This window comes from Schistocerca americana, chromosome 11 (genome assembly GCF_021461395.2).
Source record: "Schistocerca americana isolate TAMUIC-IGC-003095 chromosome 11, iqSchAmer2.1, whole genome shotgun sequence".
NCBI classification, from domain to species: domain Eukaryota; kingdom Metazoa; phylum Arthropoda; class Insecta; order Orthoptera; family Acrididae; genus Schistocerca; species Schistocerca americana.
Window position 1 is genome coordinate 186,564,617 of NC_060129.1, and position 13,329 is coordinate 186,577,945.

Sequence of the window (13,329 nt, forward strand, 5' to 3'; positions counted from 1 at the left end):
CCCTTCTTAGTGACAAATACACCTACAGTTTCCAGATATTATGATGTACAGTATGCTCTGGTTGATAATTAACAATTATTTAACAACAAACGAGGTGACTCACCAAAGGCAGATGTGCTGCATCGTCGATAGGTACACTGGTATAACCTACAGAGCTTTGCTGGCTTTTGCAAAGAATTTCCCTTACAAGTTACAAGCTTGTAGCAAAACACACACACACACACACACACACACACACACACACAGACAGACACAGACACTGTTTTCTGGGGATATAGGGGAAGAGTAAATTTAGGCCACGGAGATTATGGGTGTGTGGAATCATACCCACACAGTCACCGTACCCCCTCAGAACACTAGTCAAGTCGGTGAATTGATGAGGTCAACTTTAACCTACATGGCATGTATATATTCCTGAACCTAGATCTCCTGAGGTCTTATTATACAATAAATATTACAGTAATAAATTAAATAAATATCAAGTACTTTCTATCAGCTCATCGTGAATTTTATTTCAAGCCCTTCTTAGTAACATATACAACTACAAATTCCAGATTTTATGATGTACTGTATGCTCTGGTTGATAATTAACAATTATTTACTAACAAACGAGGTGACTCACCAAAGGCAGATGTGTTGCATCGTCGATAGGTACACTGACATAACCTACAGACCTTTGCTGGCTTTTGCAAAGAAGTTCCTCTCACAAGCTTGTAGCAAAACACACACACACACACACACACACACACACACACACACAGACAGACACAGACACTGGTTTCTGGGGATACTGGGGAGAGTAGCTTTAGGCCAGGGAGAAATATGGGTGGGTGGAATCAAACCCACGCAGTCACCGTACCCCCTCAGCCCACTAGTCAGGTCGATGAACAGATGAGGTCAACTTTAATCTACATGGCATGTATATATTCCTGAACCTAGTTCTCCTGAGATCTTATTATACAATAAATATTACAGTAATAAATTAAATAAATATCAAGTACTTTCTATCAGCTCATCGTGCATTTTATTTCAAGCCCTTCTTAGTAACAAATACAACTACAAATTCCAGATATTATGATGTACTGTATGCTCTGGTTGATAATTAACAATTATTTACTAACAAACGAGGTGACTCACCAAAGGCAGATGTGCTGCATCGTCGATAGGTACACTGACATAACATACAGAGCTTTGCTGGCTTTTGCAAAGAATTTCCTCTTACAAGCTTGTAGGAAAACAACACACACACACACACACACAAACACACACACACACACACACACACACACACACACACACACACACACGCAGACACACAGACAGACACTGTTTTCTGGGGATACTGGGGAGAGTAGCTTTAGGCCAGGGAGATTATGGGTGTGTGGAATCGAACCCACACAGTCACCGTACCCCCTCAGCCCACTAGTCAAGTCGATGAACAGATGAGGTCAACTTTAATCTACATGGCATGTATATATTACAGAACCTAGATCTCCTGAGAACTTATTATACAATAAATATTACAGTAATAATATAAATAAATATCAAGTACTTTCTATTAGCACATCGTGAATTTTATTTCATATCCTTCTTAGTAACAAATACACCTACAGTTTCCAGATATTACGATGTACAGTATGGTCTGGTTGATAATTAACAATTATTTACTAACAAACGAGGTGACTCACCAAAGGCAGATGTGCTGCATCGTCGATAGGTACACTGACATAACCTACAGAGCTTTGCTGGCTTTTGCAAAGAATTTCCTCTTACAAGCTTGTAGCAAAACACACACACACACACACACACACACACACACACACACACACAGACAGACACAGACACTGGTTTCTGGGGATACTGGGGAGAGTAGCTTTAGAACAGGGAGATTATGGGTGGGTGGAATCAAACCCACGCAGTCACCGTACCCCCTCAGCCCACTAGTCAGGTCGATGAACAGATGAGGTCTACTTTAATCTACATGGCGTGTATATATTCCTGAACCTAGTTCTCCTCAGATCTTATTATACAAAAAATATTACAGTAATAAAATAAATAAATATCAAGTACTTTCTATTAGCTCATCGTGAATTTTATTTCAAGCCCTTCTTAGTAACAAATACAACTACAAATTCCAGATATTATGATGTGCTGTATGCTCTGGTTGATAATTAACATTTATCTACTAACAAACGAGGTGACTCACCAAAGGCAGATGTGCTGCATCGTCGATAGGTACACTGACATAACCTACAGACCTTTGCTGGCTTTTGCAAAGAAGTTCCTCTCACAAGCTTGTAGCAAAACACACACACACACACACACACACACACACACACACACACACACACACACACACACACACACAGACAGACACAGACACTGGTTTCTGGGAATACTGGGGAGAGTAGCTTTAGGCCAGGGAGATTATGGGTGGGTGGAATCAAACCCACGCAGTCACCGTACCCCCTCAGCCCACTAGTCAGGTCGATGAACAGATGAGGTCAACTTTAATCTACATGGCATGTATATATTCCTGAACCTAGTCCTCCTGAGATCTTATTATACAATAAATATTACAGTAATAAAATAAATAAATATCAAGTACTTTCTATTAGCTCATCGTGAATTTTATTTCAAGCCCTTCTTAGTAACAAATACAACTACAAATTCCAGATATTATGATGTACTGTATGCTCTGGTTGATAATTAACAATTATCTACTAACAAACGAGGTGACTCACCAAAGGCAGATGTGCTGCATCGTCGATAGGTACACTGACATAACCTACAGACCTTTGCTGGCTTTTGCAAAGAAGTTCCTCTCACAAGCTTGTAGCAAAACACACACACACACACACACACACACACACACACACACACACACACAGACAGACACAGACACTGGTTTCTGGGGATACTGGGGAGAGTAGCTTTAGGCCAGGGAGATTATGGGTGGGTGGAATCAAACCCACGCAGTCACCGAACCTCGTCAGCCCACTAGTCAAGTCGATGAACAAATGAGGTCAACTATAACCTACATGGCATGTATGTATTCCTGATCCTAGATCTCATGAGATCTTATTATACAGTAAATATTACAGTAATAATATAAATAAATATCAAGTACTTTCTATTAGCACATCGTGAATTTTATTTCATGCCCTTCTTAGTAACAATTACACCTACAGTTTCCAGATATTATGATGTACAGTATGCTCTGGTTGATAATTAACAATTATTTACTAACAAACGAGGTGGCTCACCAAAGGCAGATGTGCTGCATCGTCGATAGGTACACTGACATAACCTACTGAGCTTTGCTGGCTTTTGCAAAGAATTTCCTCTTACAAGCTTGTAGCAAAACACCCACACACACACAGACAGAAACAGACACTGTTTTCTGGGGATACTGGGGAGCGTAGCTTAAGGCCAGGGAGATTATGGGTGTGTGGAATCAAACCCACACAGTCACCGTACCACCTCAGCCCACTAGTCAAGTCGATGAACAGATGAGGTCAACTTTAACCTTCATGGCATGTATATATTCCTGAACCTAGATCTCCTGAGATCTTATTATGCAATAAATATTACAGTAATAATATAAATAAATATCAAGTACTTTCAATTGGCTCATCGTGAATTTAATTTCATGCATTTCTTAGTAACAAATACACCTACAGTTTCCAGATATTATGATGTACAGTATGATCTGGATGATAATTAACAATTATTTACTAACAAACGAGGTGACTCACCAAAGGCAGATGTGCTGCATCGTTGATTTTTACACTGACATAACCTACAGAGCTTTGCTGGCCTTTGCAAAGAATTTCCTCTTACAAGCTAGTACAGAACCACATACACACACACACACACACACACACACACACACACACACACACACACACGCAGACACACAGACAGACACTGTTTTCTGGGGATACTGGGGAGAGTAGCTTTAGGCCAGGGAGATAATGGGTGTATGGAATCAAACCCACAAAGTCACCATACCCCCTCAGCCCACTAGTCAAGTCGATGAACAGATGAGGTCAACTTTAATCTACATGGCATGTATATATTCCTGAACCTAGATCTCCTGAGATCTTATTATACAATAAATATTACAGTAATAATATAAATAAATATCAAGTACTTTCTCTTAGCTCATCGTGAATTTTTTTTTGATGCCCTTCTTAGTAACAAATACACCTACAGTTTCCAGATATTATGATGTACAGTATGCTCTGGTTGATAATTATCAATTATTTACTAACCAACGAGGTGACTCACCAAAGGCAGATGTGCTGCATCGCCGATAGGCACACTGACATAACCTACAGAGCTTTGCTGGCTTTTGCAAAGTACTTCCTCTTACAAGCTTGTAGCAAAACACACACGCACACACACACACACACACACACACACACACACACACACACAGACAGACACAGACACTGTTTTCTGGGGATACTGGGGAGAGTAGCTTTAGGCCAGGGAGATTATGGGTGTGTGGAATCAAACACACACAGTCCCCGTACCCCCTCAGCCCACTAGTCAAGTCGATGAACAGATGAGGTCAACTTTAATCTACATGGCATGTATATATTCCTGAACCTAGATCTCCTGAGATCTTATTGTACAATATTTATTACAGTAATCATATAAATAAATATCAAGTACTTTCTATTAGCTCATTGAGATTTTATTTCATGCCCTTCTTATTAACAAATACACCAACAGTTTCCATATATTATGATGTACAGTATGCTCTGGTTGATAATTATCAATTATTAACTAACCAACGAGGTGACTCACCAAAGGCAGATGTGCTGCATCGCCGATAGGTACACTGACATAACCTACAGAGCTTTGCTGGCTTTTGCAAATAATTTCCTCTTACAAGCTTGTAGCAAAACACACACACACACACACACACAAACACACACACACACACACACACACACACACACACACACACACAGTCAGAAACAGTTACTGTTTTCTGGGGATACTGGGGAGAGTAGCCTTAGGCCAGGGAGATTATGGGTGTGTAAAATCAAACCCACACAGTCACCATACCCCCTCAGCCCACTAGTCAACTCGATGAACAGATGAGGTCAACTTTAATGTACATGGCATGTATATATTCCTGAACCTAGATCTCCTGAGATCTTCTTATACTATAAATATTACAGTAATAATTTAAATAAATATCAAGTACTTTCTATTAGTCCATCGTGAATTTTATGTCATGCCCTTCTTATTAACAAATATACCTACAGTTTCCAGGAATTATGATGTACAGTATGCTCTGGTTGATAATTATCAATTATTTACCAACAAACGAGGTGACTCACCAAAGGCAGATGTGCTGCATCGTCGATAGGTACACTGACATAACCCCCAGAGCTTTGCTGGCATTTGCAAAGAATTTCCTCTTACAACATTGTAGCAAAACACACACACACACACACACACACACACACACACACACACACACACACACACACACACACACACAACCACACACACAGACACAGACACAGACACTGTTTTCTGGGGATACTGGGGAGAGTAGCTTTAGGCCAGGGAGATAATGGGTGTGTGGAATCAAACCCACACAGTCACCGTACCCCCTTAGCCCACTAGTCAAGTCGATGAACAGATGAGTTCAACTTTAATCTACATGGCATGTATATATTACAGAACCTAGATCTCCTGAGATCTTATTAGATAATAAGTATTACAGTAAAAATATAAATAAATATTGAGTACTTTCTATTAGCTCATCGTGAATTTTATTTCATGCCCTTCTTAGTAACAAATACACCTACAGTTTTCAGTTATTATGATGTACAGTATGCTCTGGTCGATAATTAACAATTATTTACTAAAAAACGAGGTGACTCACCAAATGCAGATGTTTTTGCATCGTCGATAGGTACACTGACATAACCTACAGAGCTTTGCTGGCTTTTGCAAAGAATTTCCTCTTACAAGCTTGTAGCAAAACACTCACACACACACACACACACACACACACACACACACACACACACACACAGAGACAGACACTGTTTTCTGGGGATACTGGGGAGAGTAGCTTTAGGCCAATGAAATTATGGGTGTGTGGAATCGAACCCACACAGTCACTGTACCCGCTCAGCCCACTAGTCAAGTCGATGAACAGATGAGGTCAACTTTAATCTACATGGCATGCATATATTCCTGAACCTAGATCTCCTGAGATCTTATTATACAATAAATATTACAGTAATAAATGAAATAAATATCAAGTACTTTCATTTAGCTCATCGTGAATTTTATTTCATGCCCTTCTTAGTAACAAATACACCTACAGTTTCCAGATATTATGATGTACAGTATGCTCTGGTTGATAATTAACAATTATTTACTAACAAACGACGTGACTCACCAAAGGCAGATATGCTGCATCGTCGATAGGTACACTGACATAACTTACAGAGCTTTGCAGGCTTTTGCAAAGAAGTTCCTCTCACAAGCTTGTAGCAAAACACACACACACACACACACACACACACACACACACACACACACACACACACACAGAGACAGACACTGTTTTCTGGGGATACTGGGGAGAGTAGCTTTAGGCCAATGAAATTATGGGTGTGTGGAATCAAACCCACACAGTCACTGTACCCGCTCAGCCCACTAGTCAAGTCGATGAACAGATGAGGTCAACTTTAATCTACATGGCATGTATATATTCCTGAACCTAGATCTCCTGAGATCTTATTATACAATAAATATTACAGTAATAAATGAAATAAATATCAAGTACTTTCATTTAGCTCATCGTGAATTTTGTTTCATGCCCTTCTTAGTAAGAAATACACCTACAGTTTCCAGATATTATGATGTACAGTATGCTCTGGTTGATAATTAACAATTATTTACTAACAAACGACGTGACTCACCAAAGGCAGATGTGCTGCATCGTCGATAGGTACACTGACATAACTTACAGAGCTTTGCAGGCTTTTGCAAAGAAGTTCCTCTCACAAGCTTGTAGCAAAACACACACACACACACACACACACACACACACACACACACAGACAGAAACAGACACTGTTTTCTGGGGATACTGGGGAGAGTAGCTTTAGGCCAGGGAGGTTATGGGTGTGTGGATTCAAACCCACGCAGTAACCGTACCCCCTCAGCCCACTAGTCAAGTCGATGAACAGATGAGGTCAACTTTAACCTATATGGCATGTATATATTCCTGAACCTAGATCTCCTGAGATCTTATTATACAATAAATATTACAGTAATAATATAAATAAATATCAACTACTTACTATTAGCTCATCGTGAATTTTATTTCATGCCTTTCTTATTAACAAATACACCTACAGTTTCCAGAAATTATGATGTACAGTATGCTCAGGTTGATAATTAACAATTATTTACTAACAAACGAGGTGACTCACCAAAGGCAGATGTGCTGCATCGTCGATAGGCACACTGACATAACCTACAGAGCTTTGCTGGCTTTTGCAAGGAATTTCCTCTTACAAACTTGTAGGAAAACAGACACACACACACACACACACACACACACACACACACACACACACACACACACACACTGCTTTCTGGGGATACTGGAAAGAGTAGCTTTAGGCCAGGGAGATTATGGGTGTGTGGAATCAAACCCACACAGTCACCGTGCCACCCTCAGCCCACTAGTCAAGTCGATGAGCAGATGAGGTCAACTTTAATCTACATGGCATGTGTATATTCCTGAACCTAGATCTCCTGAGATCTTATTATACAATAAATATTACAGTAATAAAATAAATAAATATCAAGTACTTTCATTTAGCTCATCGTGAATTTTATTTCATGCCCTTCTTAGTAACAAACACACCTACAGTTTCCAGATATTATGATGTACAGTATGCTCTGGTTGATAATTAACAATTATTTACTAACAAACGAGGTGGCTCACCAAAGGCAGATGTGCTGCATCGTCGATAGGTACACTGACATAACCTACAGAGCTTTGCTGGCTTTTGCAAAGAATTTCCTCTTACAAGCTTGTAGCATAACACCCACACAACCACAGACAGAAACAGACACTGTTTTCTGGGGATACTGGGGAGCGTAGTTTAAGGCCAGGGAGATTATGGGTGTGTGGAATCAAACCCACACAGTCACTGTCCCCCCTCAGAGCACTAGTCAACTCGATGAACAGATGAGGTCAACTTTAACCTACATGGCATTTATATATTCCTGAACCTAGATCTCCTGAGATCTTATTATACAATAAATATTACAGTAATAAAATAAATAAATATCAAGTACTTTCTATTAGCTCATCGTGAATTTTATTTCGAGCCCTTCTTAGTAACAAATACAACTACAAATTCCAGATATTATGATGTACTGTATGCTCTGGTTGATAATTAACTATTATTTACTAACAAACGACGTGACTCACCAAAGGTAGATGTGCTGCATCGTCGATAGGTACACTGACATAACCTACAGACCTTTGCTGGCTTTTGCAAAGAAGTTCCTCTCACAAGCTTGTAGCAAAACACACACACACACACACACACACACACACACACACACACACACACACACACAGACAGACACAGACACTGGTTTCTGGGGATACTGGGGAGAGTAGCTTTAGGCCAGGGAGATTATGGGTGGGTGGAATCAAACCCACGCAGTCACCGAACCCCGACAGCCCACTAGTCAAGTCGATGAACAGATGAGGTCAACTTTAACCTACATGGCATGTATGTATTCCTGATCCTAGATCTCCTGAGATCTTATTATACAATAAATATTACAGTAATAATATAAATAAATATCAAGTACTTTCTATTAGCACATCGTGAATTCTATTTCATGCCCTTCTTAGGAACAATTACACCTACAGTTTCCAGATATTATGATGTACAGTATGCTCTGGTTGATAATTAACAATTATTTACTAACAAACGAGGTGGCTCACCAAAGGCAGATGTGCTGCATCGTCGATAGGTACACTGACATAACCTACTGAGTTTTGCTGGCTTTTGCAAAGAATTTCCTCTTACAAGCTTGTAGCAAAACACCCACACACACACAGACAGAAACAGACACTGTTTTCTGGGGATACTGGGGAGCGTAGCGTAAGGCCAGGGAGATTATGGGTGTGTGGAATCAAACCTAAACAGTCACCGTACCCCCTCAGCCCACTAGTCAAGTCGATGAACAGATGAGGTCAACTTTAACCTACATGGCATGTATATAATCCTGAACCTAGAACTCCTGAGATCTTATTATACAATAAATATTACAGTAATAATATAAATAAATATCAAGTACTTTCAATTAGCTCATCGTGAATTTAATTTCATGCATTTCTTAGTAACAAATACACCTACAGTTTCCGGATATTATGATGTACAGTATGCTCTGGTTGATAATTAACAATTATTTACTAACAAACGAGGTGACTCACCAACGGCAGATGTGCTGCATCGTCGAATGGTACACTGACATAACCTACAGAGCATTGCTGTGTTTCGCAAAGAATTTCCTCTTACAAGCTTGTAGCAAAACACACACACATACTCACACACACACACACACACACACACACACACACACACACACACACACACACAGCCACAGACACTGTTTTCTGGGGATACTGGAGAGAGTAGCTTAAGGCCAGGGAGATTATGTGTGTGTGGAATCAAACACACACAGTCGCCATCCCCCTTCAGCCCACTAGTCAACTCGATGAACAGATGAGGTCAACTTTAACCTACATGGCATTTATATATTCCTGAACCTAGATCTCCTGAGATCTTATTATACAACAAATATTACAGTAATAATATAAATAAATGTCAAGTACTTTCTATTAGCTCATCGTGTATTTTATTTCATGCCCTTCTTAGTAACAAATACACCTACAGTTTCCAGATATTATGATGTACAGTATGATCTGGTTGATAATTAACAATTATTTACTAACAAACGAGGTGACTCAACAAAGGCAGATGTGCTGCATCGTCGATAGGTACACTGACATAACCTACAGAGCTTTGCTGGCCTTTGCAAAGAATTTCCTCTTACAAGCTTGTACAGAAACACATACACACACAGACATACATACACACACACACACACACACACACACACACACTGTTTTCTGGGGATACTGAGGAGAGTAGCTTTAGGCCAGGGAGATTTTGGGTGTGTGGAATCAAACCCACACAGTCACCGTACCCCCTCAGCCCACTAGTCAAGTCGATGAACAGATGAGGTCAACTTTAACCTACACGGCATGTATATATTCCTGAACCTAGATCTCCTGAGATCTTATTATACAATAAATATTACAGTAATAATATAAATAAATATCAAGTATTTTCTATTTGCTCATCCTGAATTTTATTTCATGCTCTTCTTACTAACAAATACACCTATAGTTTCCAGATATTATGATGTACAGTATGCTCTGGTTGATGATTAACAATTATTTACTAACCAATGAGGTGACTCACCAAAGGCAGATGTGCTGCATCATCGATAAGTGCACTGACATAACCTACAGAGCTTTGCTGGCTTTTGAAAAGAATTTCCTCTTACAAGCTTGTAGCAAAACACACACACATACACACACACACACACACACACACACACACACACACACACGCAGACACACAGACAGACACTGTTTTCTGGAGATACTGGGGAGAGTAGCTTTAGGCCAGGGAGATTATGGGTGTGTGGAATCGAACCCACACAGTCACCGTACCCCCTCAGCCCACTAGTCAAGTCGATGAACAAATGAGGTCAACTTTAACCTACATGGCATGTATATATTCCTGAACCTAGATCTCCTGAGATCTTATTATACAATAAATATTACAGTAATAATATAAATAAATATCAAGTATTTTCTATTTGCTCATCCTGAATTTTATTTCATGCTCTTCTTACTAACAAATACACCTATAGTTTCCAGATATTATGATGTACAGTATGCTCTGGTTGATGATTAACAATTATTTACTAACCAATGAGGTGACTCACCAAAGGCAGATGTGCTGCATCATCGATAAGTGCACTGACATAACCTACAGAGCTTTGCTGGCTTTTGCAAAGAATTTCCTCTTACAAGCTTGTAGCAAAACACACACACATACACACACACACACACACACACACACACACACACACACACACGCAGACACACAGACAGACACTGTTTTCTGGAGATACTGGGGAGAGTAGCTTTAGGCCAGGGAGATTATGGGTGTGTGGAATCGAACCCACACAGTCACCGTACCCCCTCAGCCCACTAGTCAAGTCGATGAACAGATGAGGTCAACTTTAATCTACATGGCATGTATATATTCCTGAAACTAGATCTCCTGAGATCTTATTATACAATAAATATTACGGTAATAATATAAATAAATATCAAGTACTTTCTATTAGCTCATCGTGTATTTTATTTCATGCCCTTCTTAGTAACAAATACACCTACAGTTTCCAGATATTATGATGTACAGTATTCTCTGGTTGATATTTAATAATTATTTACTAACAAACGAAGTGACTCACCAAAGGCAGATGTGCTGCATCGTCGATAGGTACACTGACATAACCTACAGAGCTTTGCTGGCTTTTGCAAAGAATTTCCTCTTACAAGCTTGTAGCAAAACACACACACACACACACACACACACACACACACACACACACACACACACAGACACAGACACTATTTCATGGGTATACTGGGGAGAGTAGCTTTAGGCCAGGGAGATTATGGGTGTGTGGAATCAAACCCACACAGTCACCGTACCCCCTCAGCCCACTAGTCAAGTCGATGATCAGATGAGGTCAACTTTAAACTACATGGCATGTATATATTCCTGAACCTAGATCTCCTGAGATCTTATTATACAATAAATATTACAGTAATAATATAAATAAATATCCAGTACTTTCTATTAGCACATCGTGAATTTTATTTCATGCCCTTCTTAGTAACAAATACACCTACAGTTTCCAGATATTATAATGTACAGTATGCTCTGGTTGATAATTAACAATTACTTACTAACAAACGAGGTGACCCACCAAAGGCAGATGTGCTGCATCGTCGATAGGTACTCTGACATAACCTACAGAGCTTTGCTGGCTTTTGCTTAGAATTTCCTCTTACAAGCTTGTAGGAAAACACACACACACACACACACACACACACACACACATACACACACACACACACACACACACATAGACACAGACACTGTTTTCTGGGGATACTGGGGAGAGTAGCTTTAGACCAGGGAGATTATGGGTGTGTGGAATCAAACCCACACAGTCACCGTACCCCTTCAGCCCACTAGTCAAGTCGATGAACAGATAAGGGTCAACTTTAATCTACATGGCATGTATTTATTCCTGAACCTAGATCTCCTGAGATCTTATTAAACTATAAATATTACAGTAATAATATAAATTAATATCAAGTACATTCCATTAGCTCATCGTGAATTTTATTTCATGCTTTTCGTAGTAACAAATACACCTACAGTTTCCAGATTTTATGATGTACAGTATGCTCTGGTTGATGATTATCAATTATTTACTAACAAACGAGGTGACTCACCACAGGCAGGTGTGCTGCATCGTAGATGGGTACCCTGACATAACCTACAGAGCTTTGCTGGCTTTTGCAAAGAATTTCCTCTTCCAAGCTTGTAGGTTTAGGCCAGGGAGATTATGGGTGTGTGGAATCAAACCTACACAGTCACCGAACCCCCCTCAGCCCACTAGTCAAGTCGATGTACAGATGAGGTCAACTTTAATCTACATGGCATGTATATATTCCTGAACCTAGATCTCCTGAGATCTTATTATACAATAAATATTACAGTAATAATATAAATAAATATCAAGTACATTCTATTAACTCATCGTGAATTTTATTTCATGCCCCTCTTATTAACAAATATACCTACAGTTTCCAGATATTATGATGTACAGTATGCTCTGGTTGATAATTTACAATTATTTACTAACAAACGAGGTGACGCACCAAAGGCAGATGTGCTGCATCGTCGATAGGTACACTGACATAACCTACAGAGCTTTGCTGGCTTTTGCAAAGAATTTCATCTTACAAGCTTGTAGCAAAACACACACACATACACACACACACACACACACACACACACACACACACACACACACGCAGACACACAGACAGACACTGTTTTCTGGAGATACTGGGGAGAGTAGCTTTAG